A 13,016-nucleotide genomic window follows, 5' to 3' on the forward strand; every position below is an offset into this window, starting at 1 on the left:
TCTAATCAATACTACTGTAGGACCAGGAGAACGAATGACTCACCAAAGTTGGAAACCTATTGCGGCATTTGCAGGGAAACTGTGTCTGGGAAAGGGATAGGTGGTGTTTACATACGTCCACAATATTCTGTCCTGTGTACTGCCTTTTTAGTAGATTCATGCAGAGATTTGGTGTTCCCTCTGAGAAAAAGTGGATTTGTTTATTCCAAGAAATCCTGTAGTCCTGCTCTGGGAGCCACATGTCTGTGGTGCATTGATGAAAATGTCTTTGGGTTTAATGCTTGTAAAGACTGTTTGTTGTTTTGTTTGGGATAAAAGTGAGGTTTACGTCCAGTAGATAGGATTCTCAGCTTTTTGTTATAGCTAGTCCCCTCATCTATTGTAAAGGTTTTTGTTTTGATTTTTTTTCTTGTATATAGTGTAAATATTGTAAATGGCCCAAAGAGGACAAAAAAATAAGGCACTGTACTTGTCCCAGAGGGTAAAGCACCCGCTACCTACCCCAAGTATTATAATATATACACAGCTTTGTTACAACAGTCCACAGGGATTCCAGCCCATCCATTTTAATAATTTGCACTAACAGAAGAAATGCTGATGACTGATTTCCAGAAGTGCAGTTTGCACTCCAGGCACATTGCGTAAGAGTTTTTATTGTTTCTTTTTTTTTTTTCAAGCTGTACTGTGCAAACATTCTATATTAACAATGAACTAATACTACCAAGGGGTATAAACACATTAGCAATTCTCTAACTTGCCATGACTGGCATCACAATTTCATGACAGATACATCAGTACCCATCATTCTTACTGAGCTGTGCTTGTGTATGGACAGCCAAGCTTCTCTTTTATGTTTTTCTTTATTTTTTTCCCCCCACTGACAAGATATTGCAACATCTGTCTTTATTATTTCTTTTATTGGATCAGTCCTCTTTGTAAAACTTGGAAAAAAAGAGGTGAACTTGGGTAAAGTAATTAATCTGGGCAGATGACTGAGATGGGTGGGGCGTACCATAGAATTGTCTAAATGTGAAAAATATATCTGTCAGGTCGGTGTAAAGATACAATTGTGTTAATATTCATCTGTTTTTTCAGTATATCAGCACACCGAATACTTTAGGAACACGCTCTTTATTGAGCCATCTGTATCCACAAAAAAGTAGCAGACAATCGTTTCGGGGGCCGCGCAGGGTCCCCCTTTATCAAGACGTGTGGTTACTGATAAAGGGGGACCCTGCGCGGCCCCCAATACTATTGTCTGCTACTTTTTTGTGGATACAGATGGCTCAATAAAGAGCGTGTTCCTAAAGTATTCGGTGTGCAGATATACTGGAAAAACTCTTGCTGGTGACACTGCCTAGGTCACAATATCAAGCATTCGATATCAGTGGAGGTGTGCCCATCCACAGCTCTTCAATACGTTAATATTCATCTGTTGAGTATATAAATAATGTATATGTTACGGCCAGAACCCGAAGTTTGGCCACTTCTAGTTCTAGCCGGCCCCTTCGGGTTCTGGCCGGCCAATGCGCGAAGTGGCCGCTGCGCTGCGGCCAATGTTAGAAATGGAATGATTCCTCTGACATTAATGTATCTTCTGGCCGCAGCGCAGCGGCCAAACGTAGAACAACTTAGTTCATTTAATGCAATTCAGCCGGCGGCAATGTAACAATTCAAGCCGCCGGCTTTTTCTCTGCATCTCTCTCTCTCCTTCACCCCCCCCCCCCCCTCCCGCCTCTCTCCTATGGGCAGCCGGGCGGGGACACGAGTGTCCCCCCGGAGTCGTTCGTCGCGGCAGGGGAATCCTGCCGTTCTTGCAGAGCGGGTGCTGGCAGAAGCGATGTCTGCAGCCTCCCCGCTCTGCTTTCCTGGTGCGACAAACGACTCCCGGGGACACGCGTGTCCCCGCCTGCTGCCCATAAGAGGAGAGCGAGAGAGGCAGAGAAAAAGCCGGCGGCTTGAATTGTTACATTGCCGCCGGCTGAATTGCATTAAATGAACTAAGTTGTTCTACGTTTGGCCGCTGCGCTGCGGCCAGAAGATACATTAATGTCAGAGGAATCATTCCATTTCCCACATTGGCCGCAGCGCAGCGGCCACTTCGCGCATTGGCCGGCCAGAACCCGAAGTGGCCGGCCAGAACTAGAAGTGGCCAAACTTCGGGTTCTGGCCGTAACATATACACAAATCTGCAAACCTCCAAGCAAACTGTTCTGAGGGTCACACAAGCCAAGAAACTGAATGGTTAATTAATTGCACCCCTATCCTTCGGGCTGTGCTGTGATTCTCTCTCTCTCTCTCTCTCTCTCTCTCTCTCTCTCTGCTTCTTGATTATTGGGATCAGTAAGGAGCAAAAGCATTTTATTAGATGTATAATTGGATAGAGGAGGAAAAACCCCTAACATGCGTCATACAACAGCTGAAACAAAGAGGTTACTCCAGAAACCTATTAAAAAGCTTTAGTAATTAAAGCTCTACTGTGAACTTTTTGTAAGGGCCGGTTTCCACTGCAAAGTGATGCAAATGCGACTACCTAGCCGCATCACATCACTTCCGCCGCCGCCCACGTCACTTCCACATGCGGAAGTGTATTGAAGAGATGGGACATAGCTGCGGGCGGATGCAGCCGTGCGAGAATCTGCAGCATGCTGCAGATTCTTGGCTCGCTCAGCATAACGTGCACGCAGTGGAAACTCTTCCATTGCCGTGCATGTGTTTCAGCACACGTGGTGCGATGCGGCTATGTAGCCGCATCGCACCACTCCTAGTGGAAACGGGCCCTTAATCATTCACAAATTAGCCAATGAGCCTGGGTGATATTTTCACATCTCATCAATACATTTTCTTTTACGCCACCAGCAAGCAAGAAAATACAATAACATTTTTGACAGTACTTTTTCACCTACTTTTTGGTATATTTTTTCAATTACAGAGGGCTGAAAACACCTAGGAGAACACTTAGGAGAAAAGGGGAATTGGATAAGGGCCGATGTGTGATCAGTTCATTGTTGGTAAACCACATGTACACCATCAGAAGATTATCCCAATTTACAAAGCTTTCTCACCACTATTTTCACTATCTCTTTTAGAAGGACTAGTTGATTGTATGGATTCATTATTTTTCCTATGTAATAATTTGGCATCTTTCACTGTTTTTATAGAATTACATATGTTAAAAGTTTCACTATAAAGATAAATATGGGCATAAGGCTGTTAAGATAAGACCATGTCAAATATTTGTCCAACTGGATTAACACCTTAGCCTCTAGGACGTGATACTACATGAGTGGGAACCTTACAAACTACCCATATTTGAGTAGCCCTGTTTGTTTCCTTTTCATAATGGTGACATTTGTGGCCTTTTTCTCATGTCCAGACTGTTCTGGAGCTCTTCAAAGAAAGAATGGTGCTAAAATACTTTGCACAAAAAATTGGCCACATGCACACTTAATTGTCATAAGTAGAATAGATTTTTAAGGTGTTTTAGGGTTGAGGCCTATGTCATGTGATTTTTTTTTTTTTTTTGAAACGAAAGAAATAAAAAAGTATTTCCATTTATGCTGCACCAAAATAAAACACAACCCCCCCCCCCCCCCCCCCACACACACACACACACAATTTAAAAGATAATACGTAAATTGTTACCTTAGGGGCTTAGCTTTTTAAATATGTATGTCATGATGGTATATTACTGTTGTTTTTTTGCAAATAAGGGCTTGCAATTATCGAGTACAATGAGAAAACAAAAAAGCAACACAAAACAGAACAAATTCACCTTCATTTAAAAATATAATATTGTCACCATACATTGTACATTGCCTAAGTAACACCGATCATATTGTTATTTTTGCACCGGCTGTCATCCCTCCACCCCCCTCCATAGCAACAAAGCACATCACTAGCCTAATATGTCTGTACAGCATCAGGCCTCAAATTGTCATCCAAGGAATAATTTCCAATCCTTGACAGGTGGCAATGATTCCATGTATGTACTTTGTTTTATCCAGCCTTACTTTTAGGTGCTTCTACCATTCCTGTGGTCACTGTGACTAATGCTGCATGAACAGGAGCTGCTCTCTCTGTTCTCAGAATAAATTCCCTTAGCAGGAAAGATATAGAGTTCTGCAGCTGGGCAATAGCCATGAGCACACCGAAATGCTGAATAATGTTTGGGTTACAGTGGAACAAGGGCAGGGTGTTATTTCACACCAGGGTCACGTTCAAGTACAATTTTAATTCAGCCTTAACAAGTCACATCGGTAAAGTTCAAAAAAAGGCATCCATTAAATCGTCCATCATTTTGTTTTTCAATGAGTTCATTCAGCGGATGTAACGGTTAATTTTAAAGGAAACCAGTATTGACTAAAAAGTTTCACTTACCTGGGGCTTTGGCCAGCCCCCTGCAGCTGCCCCAGGCCCGTGCCGTAATCTCAATAATCCTCCGGTTCCCCCCTGTGGCTCAGTTTGGCTTTTGGCGACTGAGCCTGTCACCGCCAACTGCGCCTGGTCATCGCCGGGAGCATCCTGCGCAGGTGCAATATGAGGTTTTCTCATAATGTGCCTGCGCAGGACCCTCCCGGTAATGGAAGTGCTAATCTGGTTGCGTGCCGTCAGTCCCAGTGACTTGCAAGTCGGCGAAAGTGAAACTGAGCCGAGGTAAGGGACCGGAGGAATCGTGTTTTTTTTAAAAGTCATTACAGGTTTTCTTTAATTGTCCCACAACAGTAACAGATTCAATTCAATTCAATTCAATACGAATGATTCACAATATCAAAAACAGGTTTTAATGATTTGTATGTAAGAAATCCACCATACTGATTGACCAGTTTTTCAAGGAAATACAAATGTATCTAAGGAATGGCTATTTGTGGCTAGCACTGCAGCAACAGCAGGTTCTGGCAAAAATAATCTGCTGCAGTGCTGCCTACAGAGAGTTGATCTGTAAGCAGCAGTGGGAGGAGGTGGCTCTATCAGCAGTGACAGTTGATCCTTGGCTAATAAATAGGGATGGTCGATGAGATGCAAATAATTTCTCCTTGCATTTAAATTTCGAGTAAATATTATGCGGCTTGAACCTGGACCAATGAAAACTGACTGGAAGTTATTCTGATAGGACAAATTGTAAGCTGCAAATAATTTTCATTCAATTTGAATGCAAAGAGAAGTTATTTGTATCTCATTGATCATCCCTACTAATAAAAACACACTTCTTGTAGCTGCAGGCTTTTGTGAATGGTTCCTGAGTCACATTAAAGGGAACCTAAACTGAGGAGGATATGGATGTTTCCTCTTAAAATAATATCAGTTGCCTGTCTCTCCTGCTGATCCTGTCTCTCTAATACTTTTAGCCACAGCCCCTCAACAAGCATGCAGATCAGGTGCTCTGACTGAAGTCAGACTGGATTAGCTGCATGCTTGTTTCAGGTGTGTGATTCAGCCACTACAATGAGATCCAAGCAACTGGTATTGTTTAAAAAGAAACATCCATATCCCTCTCAGTTAAGGTTCCCTTTAAAGAGGGATTGTCAGCCACCAAATTAAATTCCATTTACGCACTGCTCTGTGTTTGTTATGCAGCCTGCAACCTGACCCTGCAATCCTAGCACTCCAATCTATTCAGAAATGTCTCTGCTGTAATAAATGTTATACTGTATCAGTCAGCCTGGCTCTATTTGGCAAATTGCAGACGAGAAGGACGCTTGTCATCTACCCTCTGACATTCCTGCTCCTCACTGATTAGCTGAGGGCAGTTTAGTGAGCTGCTGTAATAGGATCTATACTGTGTTAACATGTGCACAAAGCAAGCTAGCTATGACAGTGCAGTTTATAGGAGAAAAATAACGTGAGGGAGGAAACGGCATCAAGATTGGCTTCAGTCAGAGCGAGTTAAGATGGAAAATGCCAGAAACTGTTTTCTTTTTATTTAGTATAGAAAATTCACTGAAATCAAAATGTGGACGGTAAAATACATCTGTTATGTAAGTAGAACAAGTAGTTATCTACTTATATATGAGTTCTCTTTTCCTGGGATAGTATGGCTGTCTCTGCTACTTTAACTTTCCAAAGGGGATTTTTCGGAGTCTGCTGCATCAAAAATTACTGTGGCCTAGTGCACACCAAAAACCGCTAGCAGATCCGCAAAACGCTAGCGGATTTTGAAGCTTTTTTTCTTATTATGAAGCGTTTTGCTAGCGTTTTGTGTAGCTTTTTTTGTGTAGAAGATTACAGATAATGTTACAGTAAAGCTGTTACTGAACAGCTACTGTAACAAAATCGCCTGGAAAACCGCTCTGATCTGGCGTTTTATCAAGCGTTTTTCCTATACTTAACAAATCCAAAAAATGCTGCAGCCCGGGAGTATGCGTTTCTGCAAAACGCCTACCGCTCTGGTGTGCACCAGCCCATTGAAATACATTACCCAAGCGTATCCACAGCCGCAAGCGGTTCTAAAAACGCTACCAAAACCGCTCGGTGTGCACTAGGCCTGTGTGAGTAATGGCACAGTCCCCTATTCTCCTTTAGGTCTGGGGCCCACTAGCAGCACTTTTCTTAGTGCTTGTTATTTGTAAAGATCTTGCTAATGTAAAGCTATGGGTGATTTTGTTCACATCCTTCAAGTGGGATCACACACATAGCATTACATTAGCGAGAGCTTTTCAAATCGCAAGCAGCATTCAGAAATCCACTGCTATTATTATTTCGTATTTACCCTATATAACGTCAACAACAGAGTACATATTCATGTGTGTGAGTATTCGTGTCACCAGCTGTCCCTTAGAGGAGCTCACAATCTAATCCCTACCACAGTTATATGTGTATCATAGTTCTTGGGGCCAATTTTAGGGGGAATCCAATTAACTGGTCGAGTAATCAAACCAGGGGCCCAGCGCTGCAAGGCTATAGGGCATTTATTTTGTTAAAGCAAGATTTATGTTTATACTTACTATTACTATATGGTGGGAAATGGGAGGTATGGGGGCAAGAAAGGGGGCAGGGGCAAATATATATATATATATATATATATACTGTATATATATATATATATATATATATATATATATATATATATATATACTGTATATATATATATATATATATATATATATATATATACTGTATATATATATATATATATATATATATATATATATATATACACACCTGGGGCTTTAAGGCTGGTTTCACAGTGGGACGTTACAGGCGCACGTTAGAGCAGCCTGTAACGCAGCCCACCGCACAGTAATGAAAAATCAATGGGGCTGTTCACAGTGCGGACGTTGCGTTACATTGTAATGCTGCGTCACAAGACAACGTACTGCATGCAGTACTTTGGACGCGGCTGAGCCGCGTTAGACTGCTTGCACATGCTCAGTAATGTTGGGGAGGAGCGGAGAGCGGCCAGGCACATGGCTAATTAATATGCACTGCACGTTATGACGTGCAGTGTTTACTTCCTGGAGCAGCCGCTCTGTGCGGCGATTGGCCGGCGGGACCACGTGATGCCGCATGCGCACAAGAGTGCGCATCACGGCATCACTGACGCCAGAGTGAGCTGCACAACGCGGCTCACTGACGTCCAGATCCAGCACCACCAGGCGTTGAGTTAGGGGGACGTTATGCGACCTTAACGCCCCCTCTAACGCAACGTCCTGGTGTGAAATTAGCCTGAAACTTTTTTTCTTTTTTACAGAAAAATAATTTGTTTGTTTTTTCGATCTGCGAGAAAGGCCATCATTCTGTTTCCTGCCAATATGATTATTTCAGATACAAACAAAATATGCTCTATTAGCCAATCATGTCACCATATTCAAGCATAATGAAACCTTTTCTTGGACAACTGGAACTGCCAATTAAGATGAATATTGAGAGGTTTCATTGGTCATGAGCCAGTTAATATATGCAATGCGTTTGTGGTGAAATTTCGTTGAAATGCTGTTTGTATCAGATGGTCATTTATCTTAGTATTATTGTAGAAAGATATTGGAGTCCTTGTGAGCCAGAGAATAAACACATTTATCTTCACAAGTTCCTGCTGACCTCAGATAAATCTCCATCCAGCACAGCCAGCAGTGATACAGAGGAGGTGAAAGAGGGAGAATGTGTTTTCTATTGTGCTGATGCCAAGTAGAGCCCATGGATTGTTGATTCTGCTAGCTGTGTAACGGACTGTACCTTTTCCACATCTACTGTGTTATTCTTTTATTTCTTGATGTAATTAAAGCAAGATCATTCTGCTGTTTTAGTATCACACATTCCATCACCATAAAATCAGAAATTCTAAATATACAAAGCAGTTTCATTGGACTTGGATATAAGCATCCTAACCGTTGCCCAAAATCCATTGCATTATCTAACAAATATTGTTTTCCAGTACAGGAAGAGTTAAAAAAAATCAGTTATTTATGCAAATTAGCCTCTGAGTGACCCACTGGGTTGAATACAGTGCAGTTTTTTGAAGCACTTAAACAGCCAAGAAACCGTGAGAGACAGCTTGAGATAAGGTTTTACTGCAGGAAAGTTCAAAGGGTCATTATAGCTGCTTTGTTTTATAGCTTAAAAGACAGAGGGAGACATTTATCAAGAGTGTCTAAGAAAAAATATTGGTAGGTTTTCAGAAATCTGTGCAGAACTGTCTCAGACATCTTAAGACATCACTAAATAGTGCAGTTTCCTTCTTAAGCTGTTAGGAATAGGAAGAGTTAGGAAGGTCTCTCAGACGGTGCAGTGTGTGAGGGAAATTGCTGTCGCTGAGGTAACCAATATATCTGCTGTATTGCATCAGTACCCAGCACTCAGCACTGAAGGATTAAGCACAGAACAGCTTCACAGGATTCAGCAGGGGGAGGAGAACTTCACAAATCATGTCATGGCAGTTTAGGGGTGGATTTGCACTTAACTGTAGTGCATAGGAATTCACACTAAACTGCCGCTGTTAACTAGGAATTAAGAATTTTCTTATTATCTTGCAGAACAGTTCTCCCTGCTGGTTAAAACTTTTTAATAATGCTTTGATAAATCTGGCCCAGAGTGTGGTTAAATGCAATCTCATAGAAAAAGCTACCGTACATAGCTGAAAATAAAAAATGAGACCCCTTTCTTTGCTACTAATGTTGTTTCTCATTATCCCTACTACACCTACAAATCATCATTATATCATATGGTTTTGTTTTTGCTTCAGATTTGCTTTAAAGGTACCTTAACCCCCTTGGCAGCACAATAAATCCGCCAGGGGGCAGCGCAGCACTTTTTTTAAATTTTTTTTTTTAAAGCATGTAGCTAGCCTAGCGCTAGCTACATGCTTCCCCCCTCCCTTCGCTATCCCTCCCACCCCTCCGATCGCCGCCGGCGCTTTTACCCTGCAGGAAATCACGTTCTAAACGGGATTCCCTGTATGGGCTTCTCATCGACGTCCTGACTTCAGCGGGTGTCCCGATCCACCCCTCAGCGCTGCCTGGCGCTGATTGGCCAGGCAGCGCAGGGGTCTTGGGTGGGGGGGGGGGGGGGGGCGGCGGCGCGGCGGATAGCGGCGAATCGGTGGGTGGCGGCGGTATTATGCACACGCACCTAGCAAAGTGCGTGTAGAAAAAAAAATTATGTAAATCGGCCCAGCAGGGCCTGAGCGGCACCCTCTGGCGGCTTACCCCATGTCCAGCACGGGGTTACCGCTGAGGAAGTTAAGGGACGTGTGACATGAGATAAACATATATGGACAGTCCAAAGCCTACAGAGAACTAGCCTGTGTTCCTCTTTTTTTCTTTTTCTCACCGTAGAGGTTAAAATTCAAGGAGTCTGAATGACAATTTCTCTCTCCCAGTAGTACATGATGGGGGTTGTAAACCATATAAAACACTTATAATTCAGCTGAAATAAGAATCATTCTTATTTTGTGTTTAAACACTAAAAACATGACATTATTTTTTTAATTACTCCAAAATATTTTTTTTAAGGGAATATATATATATATATATATATATATATATATATATATATATATATATATATATATATATATATATATATATATATATATAATTTTTTTTTTTTTTTTTCAGGACAAATTAGGCTTTTAGTGGGTGATAATTTTGTTTAGTAATTTTCTATGCATTTTCTAGGGAAAATAAGGGAAAAAATTGAAAGAACACACTATTTTTCCAGTTTCATCCATTGTAGCTTTACAACATACAGTGGTAACTATGAGTTAAACTCACAAATTTTATTTGCTTTTTCGATCCTGGTTATTACAACGTTCCTAGTATAATGTATGGTGACAATATAGTATTTGGAAATAAAGGTGTCTTTTTTATTTTTTGTGTTTTCTGCTTTCTCATTGTACTCTATTGATGATTACAAGACCTTATTTGTAAAAATTACCGTAATATACCCTCCATGGCATACATTATTCAAAAAGCCAAGTTCCTAAGGTAACAATATATGTATTTTCTTTTATATTCCGGAACTTTGTTTTCATTTTACAAATTATTTATTTTGGTACAGAATATGCGAAAATGTTGTTGCTTTTGTTTCAGTTTTTCACTAAAAAGAATACACAAGACATAGGCCTCAACCCTAAAACACCCTAAAATCTACTACTTATCACGATTAAAATTTTACCACATACGTCTCTTGTAGTTTTGCTAAAACTTTCCCAACTTTGATTATAATTTTAAAAAATTACTTTTTATGTTGGATTGAGTTTGTCTCTACCTATTTTTTATGTGACATGGGTCCAAGCTTTAAAACACACCAAAATGAATTATACAACTTGTCACGGTAAAAATGATACCACACATGTTCCTCAATTAGTGCCAAATTGGTGGTGTACTTTCATTAGCTACACTGTACGTATACATATACCCAGTTTGCATTAAAGGAAACCACAGACGCTGGAAAGTAAAGACTTGATACTTACCCCTGGCTTCCTCCAGCCCCATAAACGTGTGAGTCTCACGCTGTCCTCCTGCGGTCTGCTGTTTATCCATGATCAACCCCCGTAATATGCTCCGTCGCATCAGTTCGAGTCTACTGCGCATGCCCTGGAGGTCCGTGCACGCGCAAAAGACCCAGACTGGACATGACTAAGCATATTACTAGTGCTGATTGCGGCTGAACGGCAGACTGTGGGAGGACGGTGTGGGACTCGCACATGTTTATGGGGCAAGAGGAAGCCCCGGGTAAGTATCAAATTTTTACTTTCCATTGTCTCTGGTACACTTTAAAGTGGTCTGAAAGTCAGCATTTCTACTTTGCTCTAAAATATTCCTCACAGCTTGAAAGCTAGTATCCCAGATTTTTTTTTTTTTTTTTTTTAGCAGAACATCACTGAAATGGTTAAACAAAGCACTTTGTCCTGCTATTCAGCTTCAAATCCACATCCAAACTGGAGATAACAATATCTTTGTTTGCATTCCAATGTTGATACATGTGTGTAAACACAGTGTAACAAGTGAAAGGGAGCTCTCTGTGAAGCTCTCTGTGCTTCAAGAACACAAACAGCTCAGAAGAGCTAATTAGAAGATGTTAATATATAATAAAAAACAGTTTGAATAAAATACAATGGCATGTTTCAGGGCAAGATAAACTACACTTTGGAAACTTGTAATTTGTAAACAGACTATATTACTTGTGCACAAAAGCAAATATGATAACTGTATGAGTAATAAAAAGTAGGAAAATGCATTTTTATTGAATGTTATGTCGGAGTTTCAGACCACTTTAAGGGCTGGTGCACACCGAGCGGCTTTTTGGGCGTTTTCAGATCCGCTTGCGGCTGCGGATCTGCTTGGTCAATGTATCTCAATGGGGTGGTGCACACCAGAGCGGCAGGCGTTTTGCAGAAACGAAAAATGCCTGGGTGAGGCATTTTTTGGATTGCGGATGCGTTTCTGCCTCAATGTTAAGTATAGGAAAAACGCAAACCGCTCTGAAAAACGGCACTTCAGAGCGGTTTTGCAGGCGTTTTTGTTACAGAAGCTGTTCAGTAACAGCTTTACTGTAACAATATATGAAATCTACTATACTGAAAACCGCAGCAGCAATCCGCAAAACGCTAGCAAAACGCCATAGAAAAATAAAAAAAAGCGTTTAAAAATCTGCTAGCATTTTGCGGATCTGCTAGCGGGTTTTGGTGTGCACCAGCCCTAAGAGTTTCAAAAAAGTAATTAGCAAATGTGCTTCCCTATTGTTGCATAAGCAATTTCACTTGTGAGGAGTGTTTTTATTTTAATGTTGCAGGTGGTTTGCTTCTTACTCGATTGAATGTTGCAATTCAAGACAATAGTTAAAAACAGCCAGAATCAAAGTTGGTTTTGAATTAAAGACTTTCCATACCATTTATGACCACAGAATCACAAAGTAATATGTTTTACAATTTGTTTGCATGACGTGTTTTGTGGAGCATAGACTGGGGCAGCAGCAGGATTAATACATCTTTGTAATGTTTATCTCTATAGTGCAATCAACATATTAAAAATGCATTCACATTTTATAAACATGAAGCCTCACTGATCAGTAAACCTTCTGTTTTGCTTCTTTTTAGTAGGAAGATTAGCCAAGAGCTCAGAATGAGAGTGAGTTTGCTTGGATGTGAACAGAACCAGAATTCCATGTTTTGAGCATGTAAATACATTTGAAGTGCCTTTGGTTATACCAAATGGGTTGAATAAAAGTCCAGATAGTGGTTGGAAGTAAGATTTGCAGATGTGGAGCACACTGATTTTAAATGTTGCTGGAAAAAAAAAAACATGTTGTTAGGCTTAATTTTAGATATTTAGAGAGTGCTAACTACTACGCCACGCATGGTGGCGTAGTCGTTAGCATTCTCACCTTGCAGCGCTGGGTCCCCGGTTCGAATCCCAGCCAGGGCACTATCTGCATGGTGTTTGTATGTGCTCCCTTTGTCTACGTGGGTTTCCTCCGGGCACACCAGTTTCCTCCCACATCCCAAAAACATACAGATAAGGTATTTGGCTTCCCTCTAAATTGGCCCTAGACTACAATACATACACTACACAATATAG

At 41.0% G+C, this 13,016-nt stretch overlaps 1 long non-coding RNA gene across 3 annotated transcripts in view; it reads left to right on the plus strand.

Annotated features, from left to right (window-relative positions):
- Positions 1–13,016, plus strand: part of LOC137536049 (uncharacterized) — a 490,360-nt gene that overhangs the window by 178,708 nt on the left and 298,636 nt on the right. The gene's annotated exons all lie outside the window — the stretch shown is intronic.

The sequence above is a fragment of the Hyperolius riggenbachi genome, chromosome 10 (genome assembly GCF_040937935.1).
Source record: "Hyperolius riggenbachi isolate aHypRig1 chromosome 10, aHypRig1.pri, whole genome shotgun sequence".
In the NCBI taxonomy this organism is placed as follows: Eukaryota; Metazoa; Chordata; class Amphibia; order Anura; family Hyperoliidae; genus Hyperolius; species Hyperolius riggenbachi.